At 35.1% G+C, this 7804-nt stretch overlaps 1 long non-coding RNA gene across 1 annotated transcript; it reads left to right on the top strand.

Moving 5' to 3' along the window:
• The first annotated feature begins 4239 nt into the window (after nt 1–4239).
• On the top strand, nt 4240–5903 carry LOC150038402 (uncharacterized). The gene is made up of 3 exons (XR_016526337.1): nt 4240–4584; nt 4688–4754; nt 4852–5903. It is a non-coding gene; the product is annotated as an uncharacterized LOC150038402 (long non-coding RNA).
• Nucleotides 5904–7804: the final 1901 nt, after the last annotated feature.

The following is a 7804-nucleotide window of genomic DNA, read 5'->3' as shown; positions in this document are numbered from 1 at the left end:
CGCTACTCTTAGTTTACTAGCCGCTGATAAATTAATGGGCGAAAACTATGCTAGCCAGAAAAACACGATCAACACTATTTTAATCATCGATGACCTTCGTTTTGTCCTCATGGAGGAGTGTCCTCCCCTTCCACCTCCCAATGCTCCTCGAAATGTTCGATAACCATATGAGCAAAGGCTCGAGCATATATCTTGACAAGTATTAACAAAGTCTTGGCCAAGAAGCATGAGACCCATGCTCATAGTCCGTGAGATCATGTAGTCCCTGAGGGGAATGTTTAAACAACCGTCTGCACAACTCAGGCACAATGCTCTTAAGTACATCTTTAATACCCGTATGCAAGAGGGGGCATCTGTTCAAGAGCACGTTCTCAACATGATGATCCACTTCAATGTGGCAGAGATGAACGGGTCAAGCATCGATGTGGCAAGCTAGCTTAGTATTATATTGGAATCTTTACTTGAAAGTTTTCTGCACTTCCATAGTAATGCTATTTTGAATAGGATTGACTACAACCTAATCCTTATTGAAAAGCAAGGAGAAGAAGGGTGAAATAAATGCTCCTTCACCTTCCAAAATTTTTTACAAAGGTTCGACCTCTGAAACTAAGTCCGTACCTTCTTTCTTCGACACCAGAAAGTGGAAGAAGAAAAAGGGTGGAAAGGGGAAAGCTGCTGCTAACCTAGGAGTTGTTGTACAAGGGGTAGACAACCTGTCAAGGTTGACAAGGGAAAGTGTTTCCATTGAAACCAAGATGGGTACTGGAAAAGAAACTTCCCCAAATATTTGGCAGAAAAGAAGAAGGCCAAACAAGATAAATATGATTTTCTTGTCTTAGAAACTTGTTTAGTGGAGAATGATGATTCTGCATGGATTATTGACTATGAGGCCACTAACCATATTCGTTCTTCATTTTAGGAAATTAGTTCCTGGCAGTAACTAAATGCTGGTGAGATGACAATGTAAGTTGAAACTGGGCACGTCGTCTCAGCTGTGGCAGTGGGAGGTCTTTAGTTGACTTTAAATAACAAATTTCTTATTTTAAGAGATGAATTTGTAGTTTATGATTTAAAAAGGAACTTAGTTTCTATAAAGTGCTTATTAGAACATTCTTATCAAATTATTTTTAATAAAGTGTTTCTTACAAATAATGGTGTTGATATATGTTCTGCAAAATTAGAAAACAATTTGTATGTGCTAAGGCTGTTAGCAATAAATGCCCTCTATAACATAGAGATGTTTAAAACTGTTGTAACTCAACATAAGAGACTTAGAATTTCTCTTAAGGAAAATGCACAACTTTGGCACATAAGACTAGGACACATTAATCTCAATAGGATAGAGAGATTGGTGAAGAATAGACTTCTAAGTGAGTTAGAAATTTTTTTTTACCTATGTGTGAGTCATGCCTTGAAGGCAAGATGGCTAAAAGACCTTTTACTGGAAAAGGTCATAGGGCCAAAGAACCTCTAGAGCTAGTGCATTCAGACCTTTGTGGTCTAATGAATGTAAAAGCTAGGGGAGGTTATGAATATTTCATCATTTTTACTGATGATTATTCAAGATATTGGTACGTTTATTTAATGTAACATAAGTCTGAATCTATTGAAAAGTTCAAAGAATTCAAGGTTGAAGTTGAAAATACATTAAATAGAATGATTAAAACATGTCAATTTGATCGAGGTGGAGAGTTTATGGATTTAACATTCCATAACTACATGATAGAAAATGGAATTGTATCCTAACTCTCAGCATCTGGTACACCTCAGCAAAATGGTGTATCAAAAAGGAGAAATCGAACCCTGTTGGACATGGTTCGGTCTATGATGAGTTACGCTTCCTTACCTGACTCGTTTTGGGGTTATGCAATAGAGATCACTAAGAGATCTTCTCTACTATTTTCATCCTTGAATTTGAGTGGTGGAACTCAAAAAATGGAGTGAATTTTTTAAGGGAATTGGATGAGTTTTCAGGTGAAGATAAAAGTTGTAACAGAAACCATTTCCAGCAACCTTAACCTCTCTTCAACAAAAAATGGGGAGCTTTTTATCAACTCCCTTCTTGCAAGCATTGATGGACAATCTGAATGCTAGCACCAAAGTTGATTGTTCAAGTGGATAAGTGGTGTGATTAGGAGGAAACACCTTCTTCATAATGATTTTGTGGGAAAATCCCACTAAGCCATAAATTTCCAAATTTTGTTTTTCAAAATCAAATTTTAATTAATTCCAAAATTAATTAAATTTTAATTTAATTAATTCATAATTAATTAAAACATCAAAATTAAATTTCTCAAATTGAATTGAAATTGAAAATTAATTTGATTTTAATTAATTAAACATATTTAATTAATTAAATAACAATTTAATATCAAATATTAAATTAATCACACACCTAATTTTAAACATAAATATTATTCATGTAATCAATATTTAAATATTATAAACTCTCCAATTTTATTTAATTTTGATAAATTAAACGTTTAATTATATCAAATCAAGCCCTAATTTGAATTTGAACTTATTTGAATTCAAACCCTAATTTCTATTTGAACATTTCAATTAGAAGTTCAATTTGAATACTTCAAATTGATATCATTCCAAATTCAATCAATTTATTAATTCAAGATTTTTATGTTTTACGATCTAGTAGAAGGACGTTATGGACCTACAAATTGTGAGCTCCAACGATTTAAGATTAATTGGCTAAAACTCTTTAGACCAAATTAATCAGTATTCGTTAACTATCAAATCACACCACTATAGCTCGATAGTTGCACTCTCCTCACTGTAGATATATTTGTTTCCACTTAATTTAACCATAATCAGTAAGTCGACCCTTCACAGGTTGTTCATAATATCGGCTGGGTCAATATGTTGTTTTACCCCCGATATTACATCTTGCTCCTTAAGTTCCACTGATTCTCTAATGAACAATTGGTTTATGATCCAATCATTAAACTGGATCCTTCTCCGGCCAATGAGAGGGTAGAGCCACTTGTTCATGACCTAAATACAGTACTTAAGAAAACAACCTTTTTCCTATCCCTAACTCAAATAGGCGTGAATTCCTTATTGCACCATATGTCTCCAGTTATCTACCCAATCTTACCCCTGAAATGAGAGGCTTATTGAGTCGGCGCTATTGAGCCAACCTTCACCTATGAAAATCTAAGGATAATCCTGAATAAACAGGAGTTCATAGTTAGCTCAGGATTAAGATCGAGTTGCCTAGGTCATCTAAGCAAAATAGTCAGTCTTAAATAGTAAACAGTGTTATAAAATAAGAGTGACTTATTTCTTGGTCTGATCTTATACAAACTCATTACAAAGGACGCCCCCACTCCTCATGTCAATACATGAATGAATCAGGATCATTTCATTTGTAGCATCTGACAACAAACTGTAACAACTATAGAGTGAGCCGCATCCGATACTGTTACCAAAATAAGGCACCCAACCTTTTTCGTATACTATAGATCATTTTGACTATTTACTCGAACATAATCTACTTTTATGTCTCCACATAATGTTCAAGTATTCATATAATAGCCATGGATCTTAGTTTATTGGATTTAGACTTTATAAGTGCAATTTATAGATTCAATAACAACTTTATTGAAGTAATGTCAAGTAACATCTTTATTGATAATAGAATATGTTTCACTTTACAAACTGCGAGTTTAGGACATACAACCCAACATTGATCTGGATACTACCACGATTACTTATCATCTTCATGGTACAAGTTGAGATTTAATAGCTTCTATGTTTGCTGGTCGTATTCTTCAGTTGCTTTCCACTACATCCTGTGATTTGGAGTCTTTGGTGCACCAGCTTCAAAAGAAAAAAACAGAAGTGGATGAGGTTTTACTCATCATGTAACATCCTGACTTTTTATTTTGTAATTAAGTTTTTTTTTATTGTTGGCTACTTGAATAAATTATATGAGATTTATGTTTTTGGGCTAAGCTAAAATATGATTTAATTATTTGGAATTAATTGAGCTTTATTTTGGCTTATATTTTGGGAGATTTGGTTATCTATGGAGATAATTAAATGTGTATATTAGATTTTTTTTTTTTTAAGGAAAAGGAAAATATATATATAAGTATATATATTTTTGGGAGATAATTAAGGAATTTGTTTTTTAAGGGAAAAGGAAGAGTTTAATTTGGTTATATATATTTATGGAAAGGGTTAAAGGAATGAAAAAAAAGTAAATTAAATTTACTTATCTCTCTCTCCTCAACCCACACGCATGCAACCCTTTTTCCTTCCCTTCTTCTTCTTCTTTTACTTCCAGCCCTAGCCGCCAACACCTTTCAACTGCCGCCATCCACCTTCCAGCCGCCAGCCTTGTCGTTCCGACGCCACCTCAAGCAACATCGTCGGATTTCCTCGCCAACGCCGTTGCAAGAAGCCTCACCTCGCCGGATCTCTTCGCCAGCGCCACTGCAAGCAGTGCCTCGCTGTTCCGTCGCCGCCGCCGTGAGTTCCAGCCACCACCGTGAGCTTCTCGCCGCCGCGAGTAGCGCCGCCTCCTTGCCATTCCGTTCGCCGCCTCTGTCTTTTTTAGATTGGGTAAGAATTGGATTGTTTTGGGCAAGGTTTGGTGTTGAGTCTTTTTAAAGTGCCTTTTGGTGTTGGAAACGATTTTAGTGTTACCCATGGTGTCGACTTTCAGGATTTGGATTTCGAGGCGTTGCTAACAAAGAAAGGACCATTCTCTTCATCGAAGAGTTTCAATTTTGGTAAGTTTTGTGTAAGTTGGTTGGTTATTCTTTGGGCTTGAGAGTGATAGTGGAAAAAAAAAATAAGTTATTGATTTTGGAATTAATTCTTGATCAGATTGGCTACTTGAATCAAGTTTTGGAATTTGTCTTAAATCAAGCCACAACTTTGGGTTGATTCAAGTTTTCCAAAGGTTTTAAGGAATTATTTGCATGGATTTTTGTGACCAAGTTGAGGTAAGTGATACTATTACTGGTGCCTTCGTGCCAGGCGATCTAGATTAGACTTATCAAGTTACTTGGTTGACTCTGGAACATGATTTTGTTTGATATTATGTTTTGCTAGTTGCATGATGGTTACAAGTATTATGAGCATGTTAAAATTATAATCAGTACTGATATTATGTATGTGATGCATGAATAGACCAGTAGAGTGGTTTATTGTCTTGCCTTGACGCGTGTTATTACTATGTTTGACGGTGTACCTACGGGCCGCTAGACATGCGTGAACCGACAGGTTAACGTTCATGTTATTATCATGTTTGACGGTGTGCCTACGGGCCACTAGACATACGTGAGCCGATATGTTTATGTTCATGTTACTTTTATTTTCATGTTTCATGTTTTGACGGTGTGCCTACGGGCTGCTAGACATGCGTGAATCGACAGGTTAACGTTCATGTTATTATTATGTTTGACGGTGTGCTTACGGGCCGCTAGACATGCATGGGTCGACGAGTTCACGTTCATGTTATTATCATGTTTGACGGTGTGTCTACGAGCCGCTAGACATGCGTTTCAAGGCAAGATAGTACGTCTTTTGATTTCCCTTTCATCATAAAAAACCGATGTAACTGTATGAGCCACAGGCTATTTTTTTTCTTTGCTCGTGGATGCATAGTCTGATCCCGATAATTGGATCACTTACTGAGTATTTTATACTCAACCTTTATCCTTATTTTTTTTCAGGTAAGGGCAAGGACACACGGGCGACTGACAAGAGGAATCCATGATAGTGCCAAAGGAACCAGAATTCGCTTCCGGATTTGACTGTTTATATTTTTGTATGTTTTGTTTTTATCCATTCATGGATTTATCATAATTTAATTAATTAATTTATCTATTTATTTATTCTTTTTTTTTATAAATTGTTTCTTGTTAAAAAGGATGTCTGAGTTGAACAATTTAAGATTTTGAGATATGTTAGAACATTTTTTTATATACTTAATGCAGTTTAAGATTATGATTATTTTCTTTAATTTACTTTATCAATGAGAATATTTATGCATGCATGCAGTACCGATCCCCTTTTTAGTAGTCCTAGAAAATGGAGTTGTTACAGATCATGCGGTCTGTTTTATCTTGGGATGTGGGTGCTTTCTCTTCTCAATAACGACGTTGATGTTTTTTTTTTTTTTTTATACAGCGAGAAAGGGGGAGTTATTTATGGTTTGGTTTGATAGAGGTTTCTAACTATTTTCCCTTATTATGATGTGTTTTTACTCTAAGGACTGATATGTTTTAGCTTGTTTTTATTGTTCTAATGATATTATTGTTTTCTGCAAGACTTTTTTTCAGCATCTTTGCTTATTGTTGAATGGTAGTTTGTTTTTGTTCTACCTATAAACAAATTATAAGCTAAAGGGGGAGCTTTTTGGAGATTTTTTTTTTGGCTTTATAATTTGCTTTAAGGTAGTGGTTCTACAGATGTCTCAAATAAAGTATCAACATCTAGTTGTGACATTAGAGTATTTTCTTGCAGAATATTTTTCCATATCTAGAAATATTCGGTTTGATATTTAGTCTGATATGTTCTTTTTTTTAAGCACGACTTTTGATTCCATATGATGACTTATTTTCTTTATTGGATTTGTTTATTTAAAGTGAGTGTTGCATATCATTTAGAGTTTTCGCATTTGTGTAATTGATCAATTCGTTTTTCTATACTCCAGCCAAACTATTCTACATCTTGTTCTTGCTTGTTTGCTCACTATTCCGCTGTGCATGTTCTTCATTCATTGGGTGAAACACTTTGAAGAGATTTAAGGTCTTAGGGGGAGTCTAAGTCATTGCTGCCAGAGTAAGGATTCTCAGTCATAGGGGAGCCTAAGACTCAGCTTCAGAGGAGGAGTTTTCTATCTTAGGGGGACCTAAGAGTTGTCGATGAAAGGAGTTCACTAATTCAAGAGGAAGATAATCAAGTTAAAATAAGTCTCCACACTGTCGGGTGCCGAAGTATCAGATGCTAATATTAACATACTTAAGAGGACCCTAAGTTTAGTTGAGATGGAGTCATATCTAGAGAGAGCCTAAGTGCAGTATGAGTTAAGCTTTACGTGAGCCACTGTAGTAGTTGGTGTATTACAGATAAGTATTATTCTGTAAATTTCTTAACTTTTTAATATTAGTGGATTGTCTTGCCCCCCAGACATAGGTGTTTACCACCAAACTAGGTTACAAATTGTTGTGTGTTTTTACTTGTTTATTTGTTATGAGTATTTTTGTTGTCACAATTGTTGTCAGTGCTTTCAATTTAACATTCGTATATCAAGTGGTGAGTCACCCTAGCGCTTTTTTAAGGAGTAAGAGTTATTATGGTGTAATAATTGGTTGAGAGTGTCTTAATTAAATGAAGGGATGACTGACCACCCTTCGGTGGCTTTTATCCTAAATCACTAAAGCATCATTACAAAATTGAATGTCACATAGGGTTTATTAAAATTTTCTAAACTTGATTGGATTTAAAAACTAAAACATTTTCTAACATAAATAATTTGTTTGGTTTCAGCAAATTTCAATATGACTACCGTTACTATAAACTTGCTTAGTGTTGATAAACTAACTGCGATAATTATACGACTTGGAAAAGTACGATTAACACTATACTAATCATTGACAACTTGAAGTTTGTCTTATTGGAGGAGTGTCCTCAAGTCCCACTCTCATTGCATCTCGAAATGTTCAAGATGCATGCGAAAGGTGGATGAAGGCAAACGACAAGACCATAACCTATATTCTTGCCAGCTTAACTGAAATCTTGGCTAAGAAACACAAGAACATGGTCACTACAC

Source organism: Benincasa hispida, chromosome 1 (genome assembly GCF_027475165.1).
Source record: "Benincasa hispida cultivar pf3 chromosome 1, pf3_genome.v1.1, whole genome shotgun sequence".
In the NCBI taxonomy this organism is placed as follows: domain Eukaryota; kingdom Viridiplantae; phylum Streptophyta; class Magnoliopsida; order Cucurbitales; family Cucurbitaceae; genus Benincasa; species Benincasa hispida.
This window is presented reverse-complemented; position numbering and strand designations above follow the sequence as displayed.